Source organism: Pinus tabuliformis, chromosome X (genome assembly GCF_031772625.1).
Source record: "Pinus tabuliformis cultivar Carrire ecotype Pingquan chromosome X, CPIR1, whole genome shotgun sequence".
Taxonomy (NCBI): Eukaryota; Viridiplantae; Streptophyta; class Pinopsida; order Pinales; family Pinaceae; genus Pinus; species Pinus tabuliformis.
The window spans coordinates 710411750-710431031 of record NC_142308.1 but is presented as its reverse complement, the minus strand read 5'-3'; positions in this window follow the sequence as shown (position 1 = coordinate 710431031).

Sequence of the window (19282 nt, the reverse complement as noted above, 5' to 3'; positions counted from 1 at the left end):
CCATAGATTTTCCTGTCCTTCTGCATAAAATGCTATCCCACATCTTTCTGTTTGAGGTTCCTTTATTCTCCATGTTTTGGTGCTTGTGGCTTGTTCCTTTTTCTCCTGAAACCTGCTCCTGCATTCAGAGTCTTTATGACCAAAATTATTGCAAATAGAACATTCAACTTCATTTTCAAGCACCGAAAAGTTGTTATAGGTCCTTTTTGTAATCCCTGTCATACTTCTTTGTTTTTGAGCTTCCCTAGTCATGATTGTTTTATATGCAACACATTGAGCTGCTCTGTGACCAAAGTTGTGGCAAGAAAAGCATTGTCCATTGAAGAAGCTTCTGCGGTTATTGAATCTACCAGCCAACTGATTGTAATTTCTATTTTCATCTGTTCTTGAGCCAAACTGAGAAGATTTTACCTGTGGTTGGTTGTAGCTTTTGTTCATCCTTAAGGAGGATTGTCCCTGATAGTTTCTGTTTGTAACTCGTCCCTGCTTTACCTGATTATCTTCATTGTTCTTCCGCTCATTTCCTCTTGCTGCATCAAGATAACTTTTTGAGGTGGATGCTTGAGAGGTTTCTCCATTATAGCCCAAACCTGTTTTGTTTAGAGGAGACCGCTGCACACTAATAATCTCATCCAAGGTTTCAGATCCTTTGACAAATTTAAGATTAATAGTTTTTGTTTTCTCAATTTCTTTTCTGAGACCAACAATTTCACCTTCTAGTTTTTCAAGATGTTTTTCCTTTTCATCAATTTGAAATTGCAAAGTATCAATAATCACATTCCTTTCTTCTATGCTTCTCTTGAGTCTAGTGATTTCATTATAGAGATTATCCACATCTATAGCATCCTCATAATCATCATCTTCAAATGCCATTAACAGCTTATATTTATTACCTTGTTCATCTTCATCACTGTTTGATAAGCCATCACTATCTTCATGGGTGTAGTAGCTTTTCCTATTTGCACTTTGTTTCTTGTTCCATCTAGCAGGTTCTTTTCCTTTATCCTTATAAGGACATTTTGCAGCATAATGACCTACTTTCCCACAAGCAAAACATTTGAAAGGTAGCTTACCTCTGAACCTTCCAGAACCCCTTTGAAGATTTCTGACAAAATTTGATTCTTCTTCCTCTTCTTCTGGAACATGGCTTGCTTCATAGTAATCTTCTTTTCCTGATGCCTTAAAAGCAGCTTCCCTTCTGTCAGATGGACCTCCCTTTCTCATTTCATAAGCGGTTAGAATTCCATGTAGCTGAGACATAGTGAGAACACGGAGATTTTCTTTTTCTTCTATTGCAGATACTTTAGATTCAAACTTGGGGGATAAAGATCTTAGAACCTTTTGAACTACTATAGTTTCTCTTATTTCTTCACCCAAGTTTTTCATACAATTAACAATCTCATCTACCCGGAGAAAATAATTAGCCACACTTTCATCATTATACATCCTGAGAGTCTCATATTGAATCCTGAGTGTTTGAAGTTTAGCTTCCTTTACCTGTTCATCTCCTTCATAGCTAGTGATCATTTTGTCCCATATTTCTTTTGCTGATTTGAAGTGCATGACCTTCATGAATTCTGTTTGAGATATACTTCCTAATAGGGTAGCGACTGCTTTTGCATTTGTTTCATATGCCTTTTTTTCATCTGGATCTGTAGGAGTAGCTGAAGGAAAAGCATAGCCTTTTTCTACAATGTCCCAAACTTCTGTACCAAGAGATTGAAGATATGCAGTAACTCTTACCTTCCAATAATTGAAATTTGTTCCATCAAAAACCGGTGGCCTGATTGATGCTTCTTTCTCGTAGTTGCTCATGATGAATGATCTTCCTTCAAGCGATCAAGCTTCTCTGAAGGACCTGCTCTGATACCAATTGTTGGAAATAATACTGAGAGGGGGGGTGAATCAGTATTATCAGATTAATCAAACTTTTCAAATGCCCAAAACATATACGCTACTTCAGTTAAGTGAACCAGCGTGTACACGCTACTGTGACGAAGTAAAACAGCGTATAAGCAGAAAACTCACAATTTAGTTGGCTTATTCTTCAATTAAGTGCATCAGGACATTATTCATCATATTAACAGTAAACATGTGCAGTATAACAGAACAGATAAAAAGCCACACACATGAACACCAAGATATAAGGTGGAAACCCAATGTGGGTGAAAACCACCTGCTGCAAGTTGTCTCTATCTTTCTTAATATGAAACTTCAGTTTACAATCTTTTGTACTGGTGCAGCCTTATACCAGTACGCAGGCTACAACCTGCAGAAGGCTTCAACCTTCTCTCGTTCTCCAAACTTCCTTGGAAGGGAGCTCCAACCCCCTTTTGCTTTTGTACTAGCCAAGATACTAGTACGTAGGTGCTGACCTACAATCTTCCTTCTTCCAGGTATCACTTTTCATATATTTTCAGACTTGGATATTCCTGAAGCACAACATTACAATCTGAAGACCACAATTCATTCAATTTTCACAACAGATCATTGAAGCATAAAACAACCAACTTTGAATCACTGAACCACTGAACCCTGTCAATCACCAGTTACCAGAACACAGAGCAGACTACAGAACTCTGTAATAACAGTCAGATCCCACTGTAAACCCAAATCAAGCTTCAAAAGATATACGCTACTTTAATGAGCAGAAACCGCGTATACACGCGCTTTTACCGAAGCCAACCTGCGTACAGATCTAAAAATAAACTTTCTCAACTTGCAGCTGTACCAGATATTAGTTAGACTCAGAACGTAACATTGCGACAATATGCAGATCTAGAAATACGCATAATCAACCATAACATGATAGTGCATTTCAAACCATTTGATCCCGATCTCTCCTTAGATCTAGTTCTCCATCAACCGATGAGATCTCTCCTTAGCTCAGATCAACCAACTCAGAACCTGCATATCAGATCTCTTTCTCTCTTAGATATTCATGCCTTGTCGAAAGATGATCTTTGCCTAATGATCTTCTTCTCCTTATATAGCCTTAGGCCTTTCTCAATACCAAGAGCCAAAACCATAGTAACACAATACCATCAACTTTAAAACTAGGGATCGACACGCCCGTCGAGACATAATGGTCCGAAATCATAGGCACAACTTCCAAGGTCTAACCACCATGAACCAAAGGAACCTTTCCACATACACGCGCTTTTTCTGAATCGAACTTGCGTGTACACGCGACTTGGGCTTAACGAAACAGCGTGTATGAGCTTTCTTGCCATGCTGTACTGAGATCTGTCTTCTGATTAAGTTGCCATCACCTGTACTAACCTTTGAGCACCTGTACCATCCACTGAGTGAGTTGCCATCAAGGACAACACTTGAACCATAATGCCAACACCCTAATGGTGGCCCGAAGAGGAGGGAGCTCCACTCCCTCCTTCAAGGAAGTTGTGGTCGGCAAAGACAAGACCCATCTGAGGAATGTCAGAGGCACAGGGGAAGAAGAAAACAGCAGTAAGGAGAAGGAGACAGATAAGGCAGAGTCAAAGGAAAAGGGCAACACTAAGGACAAGGAAGAAGAAGACAAAAGTCAGGGAGGCAAAAAAGATGAAGTCAATCAAAAGGGACCGTGTAGACCCAGAGCGAACATCACTCCACGAGTAGTTTTAAATAATCTGGCACTGCAAGAGCACAAGGAAAACATCGAAACGTATGCCATCATATGCAAATTCATGGGGGTATGGCCCACTGAGAAATCTTTGCAAACATGGATCAAATACCAATGGAAACCTAAGGGGAGCATCGATTCTCGCCTTGGGTCCAAGGGTTTCTTTACAGTGGTGTTTACAAACATCGAATACAAGGATAGAATATTCGAAGGAGGGCCCTACTTTTTTGCAGCAGCAAGCCTCTATATGCGGCCTTGGGTGATGAACTTTGTTCCAGAGAGGGAGACCTTCACCTCCGTTCCTATTTAGGTAAGGCTTTTTTCGCTTCCCCTGGATTATTGGCAAAATGAATCACTAGCAGCTATAGGAAACAAACTAGGTCATTTTATCAAAGCCTCGGAAGCCACCAGAAGAGGCAAATACACTTCCTATGCAAGGATTTGTGTGGAGATGGACCTTTCAGGTGTTGTACTGGATGAAGTCATCTTGGAAGTCTTTGATGAGGAATGGGTGCAAACAGTGGACTATGAGCATATTCCGTTCAGATGCCGTAAATGCCATGAACATGGACACCTGATCAGAGACTGCCCTCTCAATAATGAAGAAGAAAAAAGTAAACTAAAGGCAAAGAAGGATACTGAAAACTTTCAGAAAGTTTTAGGTAAAGGAAAAGGAAACAAAAAATAACCAAAGCAACAACATAAAGAGGGACCAAAGACCAGTGAAAACAAATTCCAAGCGCTGGTTGAAATGGAAGATATGCCATTCGAAAACCAGTCTATGGGAAAAGACCCTAAGGAGAAGGAAAAAGAGGAAAACAACACTCCAGAACTTAATCTCAATGAAGAGGAAGAAACCAGGATGAGTGAAACAGAGCTAGAAATGGACCAGGAAATGGTCTAGAGCGAAACAGATCTGGAGGATCATGAAGTACAAGAAATTCTAGATAAGGAAAACCTAGATCTGGAAGGATTTCTACAACAGGGAACCAGGGAGGGGATAGATTCTTTGCCTCCAGAGGAATGCAATAGAATACAACAACTGTTTTTGAGGAAAACCTAGGAAAAAGGGGCAGTTAGAGGAAGCAACAACAAAGGGCAAGAAAACAGAAGAGTGAAAACAATGAAAGCTAATCCAGGTTTAGCAACCAAAAGTACAGGTAAGAAACGAGGAAGAAAGAAGCGGAAGGAGCTTTTAATTGAGTGTGAAAAGCTGATGATCGATTCAGGTAAGATGAAAGACCTAACCAGTTACTCCTTCACAAATATTTAATAATGAAGTTAACATCTTGGAATATAAGAGGCTCGGGTAGTAAAAGAAAGCAAAGAATGCTAAGTATGAGAATGAAACAGGATACGCCGGATATAATATTCGTTCGGGAAATGAAGTGTTCCATACATAAAATAAAAGAAATCCATAACAAATGGCTTCAAAGATTTGAGTTTTTAGAAGTCAAAGCAGATACCACAGTGGGGGGGATTCTCACTCTATGGAACCCGCAAAAAGTTAGAGTTCTGGATGCAGAGGCATCCAGAAATTACTTGTCCGTAGTTATTCAACCAGAAGGGGTGGCTGAAACCTTCCTAGTCACTAATTTTTATGGTCCTCAAAGAATAGAGGATAAAATAAAACTGTTAGAATCCCTCTCTAATCTCAGGAACAGTCAAAATGGCATCCCCTGGATCTTGGGAGTGGATTTCAATATGATAAAATCTCTTTTGGAAAAGAAAGGAGGTACCAGAGTGCTAAACAGAGACTCCTCAGCATTTCAAGCGTTCACGGAGAACTTGAAATTGGTCGACCCAGACTCAGAGAATGGCCTTTTTACTTGGAACAACAAGAGAGGAGGGGATGCCTAGGTAGCCTCCAATTTAGATAGGTTCTTGGTATCATAAGAGCTTATGCTTATAAACAATGTAATTACAGCAAGAATTCTTCCCTTTGGGGGCTTGGATCACTGGCCGATACAGATGGAATTGAAGGGTTTGGATTCTCCAAGGAACAGACCCTTCAAATTCGAAAATATGTGGCTTTCCCACCCGGACTTCCTAAGTAATATCAAAGAGTGGTGGAGTGAGGACTTACAGATCCAAGGATCTAAAATGTTTCTCCTTCACAAAAGACTAAAGCATATTAAGAGCAAACTCAAAGACTGGAATAGGGAGGATTTCGGGAACATTTTTGTGGACAAGAAATTGGTGGAAACGAAAATGCAGGAAATCAACCATAAGCTAATCCAAGAAGGCTTTAACAATGACATAAATGAACAGTTTGATAAGCTACACCAGGAGTGGGAAAATCTATGCATAAAAGAGGAAATATTCTGGAGACAAAAATCCAGAGTGCAATGGCTCAAAGAAGTGGAGCGCAATATGAGGTTTTTTTCATAGATCCACCATGGCCAATAGGGCATTCAACAGAATCTCAACAATAAGGGATAAAAAGGGAGAGACTTAGAATACTCATAAGGAAATTGAAAAAGTGCTTGTTCAACATTTTCAAGACATTGCTTGAGAAAACAATCCAGACAGGGAAGATTCCATAAAGGAAATTACTAGATACATCCCTAAGCTGGTGTCTAGAGAGGACAATTTCAACCTAAACAGACCAGTGGCTGAAGAGGAGGTTAGCGAAGTTCTCAAAGATATGCAGAATGGAAAAGCACCAGGCCCCAATGGTTTTAATGTGGATTTCTTCAAAGTTTGTTGGGATATAATTAAACTGGATATTGTAAATGTTGTGGAGGATTCCAGGGTCAATAAATCTATCCTAAAAGCCCTTAATACCTCCTTCATCGCCCTGATTCCCAAACACCAATCGGCTTAAACAACAAACAAGTATAGACCCATAGCTTTGTGCAATGTGGTCTGCAAGATCATATCCAAAATAGTGGCTAACAGACTGAAACCCCTCCTTCCTAAATTAATGTTTGAGGAGAAATATGGATATGTGGAAGGTAGGAAAATATTTGATAACATTAGTCAAGCTCATGAGGTGGTTCACTCTCTTAAAATCAAAAAGCAGGCGGGGATGATCATGCAACTGGATATTGCTAAAGCATATGATAAGGTCAATTGGGGATATATCAAGAAGATAATCACAACATTCGGGTTTTATCACAACTGGATAAGATGGGTAATGGCTCTGGTAACTACTTCCAGCTTCTCTGTCTTGGTTAGTGGCTCTCCCTCAGTCATCTTCTTTCCCTCAAGAGGCCTGAGACAGGGAGACCCGCTCTCTCCCTTTCTCTTCATCCTCATGATGGAAGGACTGGGCAGGGCTATCAAGAAGGCCAAAAATATGGGAAAACTCAAGGGGCTTCAAGTATCGGAGAATGGTCAGACTCTTACTCACCAACAATTTGTAGATGACACCATGCTGCAAGGTATTCCCACAGTCAAGGAAGCGGCTGCCTACAAACAAATCCTCAATTCTTTTGCAAAGGCTTCAGGTATGGAAGTTAATCTCACCAAATCAAAGATATTCTTCTTTAATACTAACATTGTTATTCAAAGGAACATCTCGAGAATCTTGGGCTTCCAAAGGGACTCCCTCCCCTCAAAATATTTGGGAGCACCTCTCATAGACAAACCCATGCTTAAAAGTATTTGGGATTCTACAATAATTAAGTTGTAGGATAAAGTTAAAAAATGGACCTTCAGAGCCCTGAACTTGGCGGGAAGATTAGTTCTGACTAAGTCAGTTCTTCAATCCATCCCAATTTTCATGTTATCTGCCCTTCCAGCTCCCAAAGGAGTCTTAGAAACAATCAGAAACATTCAAAGGGATTTTTTGTGGGGTAAGGAGGAAACAAGGAAGAAATGGGCCCTAGTTTCCTGGGAAAAAATCTGCAAACCCAAAAGCCATGGGGGTCTAGGCTTAGATGATCTGGAGATTCTAAATAAAGTTCTAGGAGCCAAGCTTTGGTGGCAATGGGTGCAAGAGCCAAGTGCCCTTTGGGCAAGGGTCTGGAAAGAAAAATATGCTAGCTCCTGGAACACTACTAATCTTATCAGAATGTCGGGAGATATAAGAGGCTCTCGTATCTGGAACAGGGCTTGGGAGAATAGAAATATAGTGCAACAACATAGTTACTGGGAAATCAGAGATGGGGAGCACGCACTCTTTTGGGAGGACAAATGGCAACAAGAACCGGTGTTGTTAAAGGAGGACTTCATAAGCCTCAAACAGGAAATAGATTCCCAAGGATTACACAAAGTTAAAGATTTCTGGATCTTCCCTCAGGGCCAGGACAAGTGGAGAAACTAGAGCAACATTGTTTGTAGAAATAACAGACTAATAACAACAAAAGAAAAAGAACTGAGAGGCATTTTAAAACAGAGGATGATCATGGTCACAGAGGGGCAGGATCAACTGAGATGGGGTAATAACAATAAAGGCACCTTCAATCTCAAAGAAGCAAAGCACATTCTCCTGGGGCTAGAATCCTGTGTTCCAGAAAAATCTTGGAGGCAACTCTGGTCTCATCAAGGATGGAGGAAAATTAAGCTCTTTATGTGGCTGGTGCACCATAAGAAAATTTTGACTTGGGACAATATCAGGAAAAGGGGCGTCTTGGGGCCTTCTAAATATCAGATTTGTGAAGAGCAAGAGGAGACTATGGAGCACATCCTCAATGGTTGCTCTTACACTAACTGGTTGTGGAATTCCTTCTATAACATATTCCTACAATCTGACAGGGACAAAGAGAGTATCACAAACACCCTAAGTAACTAGAGGAGGAGATTTTCGGAGAATGAGGCGATTAATCGGGCATGGGCTTTCACACTGGGATTTGTTATCTAGAATGTGTGGAAAGAAAGAAATAAGAGGATCTTCAAGGAGGAAAAGGCAAACCCTCAGAAGCTTTATGATTTGATTCTAAAGCAGATTAGGGAAACTGTCAACACCTCAGGGTGCTATAGCCTGGAGACTCCGCCCTCAACAATGGAGTTGAGAATTCTCAGACTGCTGGGATTGCTCAAGATCATTCCACAAGGGCTGGGAAAAAAGATAACGACAATGAATACAGAGAAATATTGCCGGCAGCCTCCTCCAAAAAACTACCTAAAACTCAATATTGATGGAGCCTCCAAAGGTAATCCAGGAGTCGCTGGGTTTGGAGGGGTTTTAAGGAACGAAGAGGGAGGAATCCTATTAATCTTCCACAGCCATTTAGGTAAAGCAACCAATAACATGGCGGAATTAATGGCGATGGAGCAGGGCGTAGAGATTCTGATCATAAATCGTAGCTCAAATGTAATTATTGAGGCAGACTCTAAAATCACGATCAACTCTATTAAAAGAATCAGCTGTGGATCCAAACTGGAGAAAGTCTCAAAGCATTGGAGACTAATCCAGGTTTATCAAAGGATTCAAGATCACCTTCATGATTTAGGGTCGGTAAGTTTCAATCATGTTTGCAGAACTGCTAACAAGCTTGCAGACATTCTAGCCAACCAAGGGGTGAACAATGAAGATTGCAGGATGGTGAAGAAGTGGCCGGATATGCCCCAAAATCGTTTAAAGGTTCTTTGTTATAACCAAGCGATAGAGGACATTAAGGTGGCCTGTAGTTGTGGGAGGATTTCTAGCAGAGGTGAAGTGTCCCCAGCCAATGATTCGTCGGCCTCTTGACTTACCCTTTGGGTGTTATTGGTTCATGGATGGTCTTGAAACATTTCCTTTTTCCTCTTCAGATCTTCCTGCGGATATGGGGCTTGCGTCTGATTAGAAGTGGCGGGAGAGTGGCTCCTTTAGCTATCGGATCAGTTTCCCCTGTTGGCTCAGTGTGGAGAGCCTGGCTGGTCTCTTTCTTTTGGGACAAACGAGCAAAAGATTGGCCCTGGTGGATAATGGCAGATGGTTTATCTCTTCACCTATAATCTTCAGGGTTTGGCTCAAGTTTTTCCCATGCCTGGAAAAGGCCTTGGTCAATATTCATTGGCAGTGGAGCTAGGGGCTTTCGATGCCCAATTCCTATAGTCGGGTTAGCAGGCAGCAGGTTGAGCAGTATTCTGGAGTTCGCACAGCTATCCTTAAAAAAGTGGTTTCAAAGTATGGACAGCGACTCCAATTAAAGAGTGACACATGGTCATGGGACAGATTTGAAAACCGCCCCCATCGTGCCTTAAAGTTTGGCAAGTTATGGCTAAGCGATATCAAGCACATCCGTCCATTTTTCCCAAGCCATCCGACGGTCCGGAGGGGAAGAGCAGTTTTGTGGCACGGAAGTGGTTATCGCGGCCCCTACATATGGTAAATGGTTTTCACCATGAGGATGCGAGCACCTTCAATGAGTTCCACGTGGCGGTGGGGTCGAGGGAAAAACTGCTCACATCGCGAGATATCTTCCGGGCTTGTGGGCTGGTGCGATATTTTTATCCTCCGTCGGATCGCCCGGGGGGTTTCAACGGCTTAGATCACCCGAGCAGTTTTGTGGTCCCCGGGGTACGGGTTTGCAACGCGACAATAAGTTCTTGACCGTCTTGTCTTTCCCGAGAGGGCTTTTCATGGTTCGTGTTCTCGGGTGGTGGAGCCTCCTCGTCCTGTCTTTCACTTTGGGTTTTTAAGAAACCGTGTCGAATCTCCTTTTTCTTTCTCCTTTAGTATGGTTAATTTTGTTGGTTTAAAGTAAGGAAAATTTTTGCTTCGGCCCTTTTCCTTGGTCTTTGACCTTGTTGGCAGGGAAAATTTTAAGAACCCCCCCTAAATTTATAAATATAATAAATGGGCGAATCTCCATGGTATATAGGAAAAATGGAAGGCGATTTTATCAATAATATAATATGTATATATAATTTTTTGGCGAATCTCTCACCAGGCATGGCGAATATTTTACTCAATTATAAAATCTTGTAAGATCTTGGCGAGTCTTTCACTAAATAATAAAACTTTGTAAAGTCCTAGTGGATCTTAGCATACGCTACATGCTGGTTTAATTCCCCCATTTAAATAGGCTACATTCCAGGTGAATACCATGGGTCAATACCATGTGCCATTTTTATTTTTATTAATTCTAATATTAGGGTTAATAATGGGTTTTTGCATGGTATTAATAACAATCTAGTCCATGGTATTTGTCCCATAGTATTTTGGCCATAGGTTTCACCTAAATATAACCCATTTTTTGAGTGTTCGTAAATATAAGGTGACTTATGAAGTAAATATAAAAAAATGCTTTATTTGTTTACCATACCTCTCGTTTATTTATATTTTTATTAATTTACCATACCTCTTTTACAAATATGGTATTTGGCCCATAGGATTCACTTAAATAAAACCTCTTTCTTGAGCCTTCATAAATAGAACGAGGGTTATGGACTAAATATAAAAAGAGGTTTTATTTATTTACGATACGTCTAGTTTATTTATATTTTTATTTATTTACCATACCTTTTGAGTAAGTAAAAAGACGTTTTATTTATTTACCATACCTCCACTTTACTTATATTTTTATTTGTTTACACCCTTACCTGTATATAAGCTGACTTATGGAGTAAATATAAATTTTTATTTATTTATTTACCACCTCTCATTTATTTATATTTTTATTAATTTACCATACCTCTTTTATAAATATGGTATTTGGCCCATAGGATTCACTTAAATAAAACCTATTTTTGAAAATGGGCGAATGGATTCACTTAAATAAAACCTATTCTTGAAAATGGGCGAAAGGAAGGTTGTAAGTCCTAATTTCAAGGGCTAAATTTACCTTTTTTACCCTCTCCCTTAAAATAAGGTGGGCTATTTGAGGTGATTTGTAAAAATGTACTATGATACAAAATATTCGCCCACTAAAAATTTAAAACCCCTTAATTTCGCCAAAGGGCGAACATTCGCCCCTAAAATTATCCTTGCTTGTTGGTCTTGTTGTAACTCTATGTATTATATTTCTTGTTTATGGAATGGGAAGGTCCGTCTCTTGCATTAGCAAAAAAAAAGATAAAGCATATGGACTAATTGAAATGTTCATGTCTCCTTATTTATGATTTCATGTTCAAAGAATCAATAACCCAAATAAGGAATGGAAAAAGTTGAAAAATATTTTTGGTGAATCTAAGTGATTAGATCTCATCAACTTGAAAATCAAATGATGACTTTAAGCCCTATTTATTTCCCTTGCATTGAATATTATTTATTTAAGTTCAAAACACGTATATTTTTACTTAAAGAATGTCAAATTGATCTAAAAGATGATGAATGCATACATGTTATTTTTTCCAAGCTTGGCCCTGCATATTTTGTTTTTGCATCTACCTTTAATGCCACTAGAGAATCTCTATGGGGTGCATATAAATATCCCACTATGGAATTTATTTTTGAATTTCTTATTAGAGAGAAAGATAAGCTCTTTCATATTGTAGTGACCAACACTGAAAATACATCTAAGGAAATAATGGCTCAGCAAAAAGAGATTATCAAGCATCCCAAGAAGCGTCATCCTCACAAAAATAAGAAAAATAAGGGTCCCAAACCCTCTCAACAAACTTATATTCGCAATGGTGACAAAGAACCAAAATCAAAGAACAAGAAGATTGAAAACCATTGCAACGTTTTTGGGAAAGATGGTCATTTGAAATCTAAATGTTTTAAAAATATGTAGGCCTTAGAAGAAGCAATGGAGAAGCACAACATCACTTTGATTATTCATCTTCTAAAACTTTTCTCATTGGCATGCACTTTTTGCTTCTAGTTTCTACTTCAAAGCAACATTTATTTCTTCCTCTTATTAGTGGCTTATTGATTCTGAAGCATAATAACATATGGCTAAGGATAAAACCACTTTTCTTCAAGAAAAGTTGAAAGTGAAATTATGGCAACAAGGAGGTATACCACTCACAACTATAAAGATGGAAGTGTTGTTGCTCCTAGCCTCCTACAACCTACAAGGTTGACATCACAACCATTGGAGTAAAAACAAAAGGGCTTTGTTATAGTTGTGATAGAAAATACACTAAAGGTCATAAGTGTGTTGATAAAAAATTATATTACATAGATTGTGAAAAGGAGGAAGAAAAGGAACAAGAAACATCAAAAGAAGAGGATATACACCAGGAACCAACCCCAGAGAAAGAAGAATGAATCTGAAAATATCTTGTAATGCATTAGTTTGAAGAACCACTTCTCAAAGTCTCAAGATAGAAGGATATATGAAGAAGAAAAATGTAATAGTTTTGATTCATTTGGGTAGTACCCATAATTTTACTCGTTGTAGGACAACCAAGGAATTGAATTATTTTCTATATCCAGCACCAAAGTATCAAATGATGGTTTCAAATGGAGGAACTATAAATTTCTCAAGGGAGTGTCATAATATAAAGGTAACCATGGGGAAACATATATTGAATATTCTAGTGCTTTTCATTCCGATGGGTGGTGTTGATGTTGTATTAGGAGTCTAATGGCTACAATCTTTGGGTACGATAGATTTTAATTTTCAAGAACTTTTCTTGAAATTTTTCTGGGAAGGAAAGGAAATTGAATTAAGGGGTATCATATGGAAATCAGGGAAGATAATCAGCTGTAATTGCATGACAAAGCTTTTGAAGAAAGGAAAACATCAATTTCTCTCGATCTCCAAACATCGAAATCATCCATTTCTCTAAATCTCCAAAGATTCTTGGACAATGACTCCAATTTATTTGAGACTCCCAAAGGTCCCCACCTATTCGCGATCATGATCATGATATTCACTTGATTCCAGGAAGTGCTCTGCAAAACATCAAACCTTACAGATATCCCTATGCAAAAAAGTGTGAAATTGAACATATGGTTGCATAAATGCTAGAGGCAGTTATAGTCCAACCTAGCCAAAGTTATTTCTCTTCTCCATTAGTATTGGTGCAGAAGAAGGATGGATCATGGCGTATGTGTCTAGATTCTAGAGAGCTCAAAAAGATCATTATTAAATATAAATTTCCCATTCTTGTCATTGATGAATTGTTGGATGAATTACATAAGCAATTTACTTGACAAAGTTGGATCTTTGTTTTTAATATCATCAAATTAGAATGAAGACAGAAGAAATTCCAAAAACAACATTCAAAACTCATGAAGGTCATTATGAATTTTTGGTCATGCCTTTTGGCCTTACTAATTCACCTTCCACATTTCAAGGTTTGATGAATTACACTTTCAAACCCTTTCTTAGAAAATTTGTGTTAGAATTTTTTGATGATATACTAACATAAAACAAGTCTTGGAAAGATCATGTTCAACATGTTGACAGGGTGCTTAAACTATTGGAGGAGAAACAAAAATATGCAAAACCCTCCAAATGTTTCTTTGGGGTATAGGAGGTGGAATATTTGGGGCATATTGTATCTCATGAGGGTGAGAAAATTAAAGCCATTGAGGAATGGAAAATCCCCACAACCCTAAATCATCTTTGAGGATTTATTAGATTGACAAAGTATTATCACAAGTATGTTACGAATTATGGGAAAATAGCAACACCTCTAACAACATTATTGAAGAAATATATATATATATATATATATATATATAGAGAGAGAGAGAGAGAGAGAGAGAGAGAGAGAGAGATATTACACCATAAGCAACTAAGGCCTTTGAACATCTTAAAGAGGCAATGTGACAAGCTCCTATCTTAGCTACACCACACTTCATGAAAACGTTTATTGTGGCATGTGATGCCTCAAGAAATAGAATTAGTGTTGTTTTAGTGCAATAAGGAAGACCCATTGCTTTTGAAATTCATCCAATCAAGGGAAAGTATTTACACAAACCTATTTATGAGAATAAAATGTTGGAAATACTACATGCCCTGAAGCAATGGAATCCTTACCTAATGGGAAGACACTTCAAGGTAAAAAAATATCATGATAGTCTTAAATATTTTTTGGAACAAATATTATCTTCAGAGGAGTAGAAAAAATGGGTCACAAATATGTTGGGTTATGACTTTTAAATCATCTACAAAAAAGGGAAGAAAAATGTAGTTGCAGATGCACTCTCAAGAAGGGATGAGGATGTGGAAGCATTGTTTGGTGTCATTTCTATTATCAAACTTGATTGGATAACTGAAGAAAGGGATGATTGAAGAATGACGAAGAGGTGTGGACACTCATTCAAAATTTGCAACGAGATCCCAGTATATCTGATACATTTATATGGAAAAATGATTCATTATGGTACAAAGATCGCTTATTTCTAAGTAATAACTCCCACCTCAAACAAAATATTCTTTTGGAATTGCACACCTCTCCTTTAAGAGGGCACTCAATATTTTGAAAAATTTACCATAGGGTCAAGAAGGAATTTTTTTAAGATGGCCTTAAATCTAATATTCATATGTTTGTCGTAGAATGTTTGGTTTGCAACCAAAATAAAGTTGAGACAATTAAAACCCCAGGTTTGTTGCAACCTTTAGCCATTCCAAGTTAGTGTTGGGAGGAGGTATCAATGGATTTTATCACAGGTGTACCCAAGTCCAAAGGAAAAAGTGTCATAATGGTGGTAGTTGATAGACTTACCAAGTATGCACACCTTTTTGCACTATCTCATCCTTTCAAAGCCACTACAGTTTCTACTGCACTTATGGAAAGAATTCAAAAGCTACATGGAAACCCAAATATTATTGTTAGTGATAGAAATCCCATTTTCACTGGAAATTTTTAGACTGAATTATTTTCTTATCTTGGTACTCAATTAGCTTATAGCTCATCTTATCATCCTCAGTAGGAAAATTGAGATAGTGAACAAATGTTTGGAAGGATATCTTAGTTGTTGTGTATCTGATAAATAAACATAATGGTTCAAGTGGTTACCTCTAACAGAATGGTGGTATAACACTTCCTTCCATACCACAACAAAAATGAGCCCATTTATGGAATTTTATGGATATCATCCATCATCCATCACATCGTCTTTAATAGAAAATTCTAAGGTTAAAGCAATAGAAGATCACATCAAGCATCAGCAACAAGTTATCCAACTCTTAATGGATACCCTAACTCTAGCGCAGAATCGAATGAAACAACAAGCAACCCAACATCACAGTGAAAGAATTTTTTACATAGGAAAATGGGTATTTTTATGGCTACAACCATACAAACAAATGTCCCTCAAGTAATATAAAAAGGATAATAAATTATTACCCAAGTCTTATGGTCCTTACAAGATGTTGCAAAAGATTAGTACTATGGCATACAAATTGGAGCTTCTTTCATCTTCCTGAGTACACCCAATTTTCCATGTTTCAAGTTTAAATAAGGTTATAGGTGACAAGATTCCAATTCAAACATTATTGTCAGAACTTGACAAGAAAGGAAAAATCATATTGAAGCCTGAAGCAGTCATAGAAACAAGAACCTGGTAGCTACGGAATCGATCAATTTCAAAGTATCTCATTAAGTGGAATAACTTACCTACTAAATATTCCACATGAGAGGATGAGTATTTTATACAGAATCATCCAAAACTATTCAAGAATTGATAAAAACATAATTTAAAAAGAAAAGGGGCATGTTAGATCCCTATAATACTGGTGTAGCCCCCATATTATTATTGTTATGCCCCATAGAAGCCCACTATTTTTATTGTTGTGCCATTACATTATTATTGATATGTAGGCCCTGATTATATTATGACCCTTTAGACCCCTATATATACCAAGGATGCCTTGTCATTTGTATCGTCTAAGAATCGTTCATTTATGTGATGTAAAAGGAGGTTTCCCCCTTGAAGAGGCTTATTTTTAAGTCGCTGATCTATTTTTATTTTTTTTTGTGATTTGGTTACATAACATATTATAACACCAAATAAATATTTTTTGGTGATGATAGATCTCTTAGTGTTGTATGGTATGGAATATTTAAAGTAAATAATGGTAATTTAAATGATGTGTAAGGTGCTCCAAGTCTTTCTTGCAATCTTCTATCAGTATATCAAATCACTCATTTAGGTGAAGATAAAATAATGGAGTTTACACCTCGCCAATTTGTAATCAAGGAATTAAAATATCCTAAGAATTTCCTATCCATTTGAATAGTCAATGATTTTACTAGGTTGTACAAGTTTGACAACTTTGGATCATCACCTTTTCCCTCAATTTTAATTGCTCACAACGATGACTTGAGCAAATGTTAGCATGACCAATTTGGTAATCTAAACAATCACTCATTGCAACAAGTATATAATCAAAATATGGTCATTGAGCTTCCTCAAGTTTCTTGCAGGGATGATTGTGCAAATTGTGTTCTTGGAAAATATCATTAGGAAATATTTGACAAATGTGCCTCTCGGCATGCATCAACCACTTTGCATCTTGTTCATAGTGATTTGTGTGGTCCACTTTCTTTTCATTCTTTATTTGGTTACAAGTACTTCTTAACTTTCATTAATGACTTCTCTAGATGCACTTGGATTTACTTCTTAAAACTTAAGAGTGGATTTTTTGGCATGTTCTTAGCTTACAAGGCATTTGTAAAAAAAATCCAGACATTAACTACAAAGTTTAAAAACAAATAAAGGAGGTGAATAAATTAACAAATTCATAACCTACTTAATTGTATAAATAATTCAAATGCAACATATTGTTCCATATACAACAACAAAATGGTGTTGCTAAAAGAGAGAATCACACTTTAAAAGAAATGGCCATTTCTATGATCCAATCTAAAAGATTAAGTACTTTTTATTGAGTAGAAACAATCAGTTGTGAAAATTATATAGTAAATTGCACTCCCACAAAGACTTTAAAAATAGAGTTTGGATTCCATCAACAACATCTAACCACCTTCTAGTGTGACAATTATAGTGCCATAAATATTTCCAAAGATCCAATTCATCATTAATGCAACAAAGACATTGAGCTATAGATAAAATTCATAAGGAATCTCATTCGTGATCATGGTATTGAATGTTGTTTGTCCCTACAAAAGATCAAGTTGCATACATTTCCAAAAAGTCTCTTACAGAAGTGAAGTTTTCCAAACTTTAATCTATGTTAGGAATGGGGGATTTCAAGAAGTTGTCATTGTGTGGATAGGCTCCAATTCCTCCTTCCTCCTCCTATTGTGTCACATTCGTAAATCCTTAAATCCTATCTCAAGTTATTTCTAGGGGGGATGTTAGGATATTTAGACACTTGGGAGTTAGTGAAGATAAACTCGACCTAATGTGTCTTTAGGAAAAAGTGTGTTTCATTAATATTTAGTTAATATTAACTTGATCTAATGTGTCTTTAGGTAAAAGTGTGTTTCTTAGTATGCATTAGTTTCATTGTAAGTCAATGGTCATGATATGTTCTAGACATAGAGTGATCAGACGACTCATATTCTCCTCGTTAGTAACGACTATTCATCCATGGCTTAACACTCGATTGGTCCACACTCTCTATTTAAAAAGGATGGAGGATCATTTTTGATGATCATTTGTGAGAAAAACTCTTTTTTACACATTTTGCTTTGTGTTAGTAAAATCGCCTCAAGTGGCCATGTTAGTTAGGGCCATGGATTTTTCCCCTTTTAAATACTTTTAACCATATAAAATACTAATGTTATGATCTTTGATTTTGTCGTGTGAGTAGTTACTTAACGTGTTCATCTTGTATGGAATACCCTATTTTCTCAAACAAAGAATTACATTTCAAAACATTAGCAACACACAAATCTTAACCATACAGAAAGAATTGAAGTTGATCCTTAGGATAAAAATGGATGCATATAAAAAACATATTCAAGAAGTAAAGACATGATTACAAATAAAGATTAAAATAAACAAGAATTTCATTCAAGAAAGAATGGTCAAGCTTAAGATATAATTTAACATAGATATAAAATGAATTTTGAAACTAAAATGACTCAAGAATAGTAGTGAAGAGGGAATTCAATAAATAATAAAATTGCTCCATATAAAAACATCATGAAAGAATGAATGGAAAAAGTAAGAGAAAAGCACCAGTAAATTTCTATAAAAAGAGAGATATGGATGTAATGCCCCACTCAAATCTTATCATGCAAATTTATTAATGTTCACATTCCCTAAATTTATTGAGAAATATTGGTGAATACCTTCATTTTGGAAACTATAAATTTATTTACTAATATAAAATTCATTATTTCTATTTTATTTAAATTCCTAACTTGTCTTCTCAAATTATATATATATTCATCTCACATTCTCAAATGTACTCTCACATTTACTTAGGAGAAGACATGGTCCTCTCCATTTAATTACATCTCACATTCCCAAATGTACTCTCACATTTACTTGGGAGAAGACATGGTCCTCTCCATTTAATTACATCTCACATTCCCAAATGTACTCTCACATTTACTTGGGAGAAGACATGGTCCTCTCCATTTAATTACATCTCATTCCCAAATGTACTCTCACATTTACTTGGGAGAAGACATAGTCCTCTCCATTTATATATATATATATATATATATATATATATATATATATATATATATCACATTCCCAAATGTACTTTCAGATTTACTTGGGAGAAGACATGGTCCTCTCCCATTAATTTCCCAATTTTATATTCATATCACATTTCCAAATGTACTCCCAGATTTACTTGGGAGAAGAGAAGTCAACTGTAAGGATGGATGAGAAGTTAATGACATTAATGAGAGGTGGTTGAGATGGAGAAGAGAGGGAGGGTATAAAAGGGAAGGAGGAAG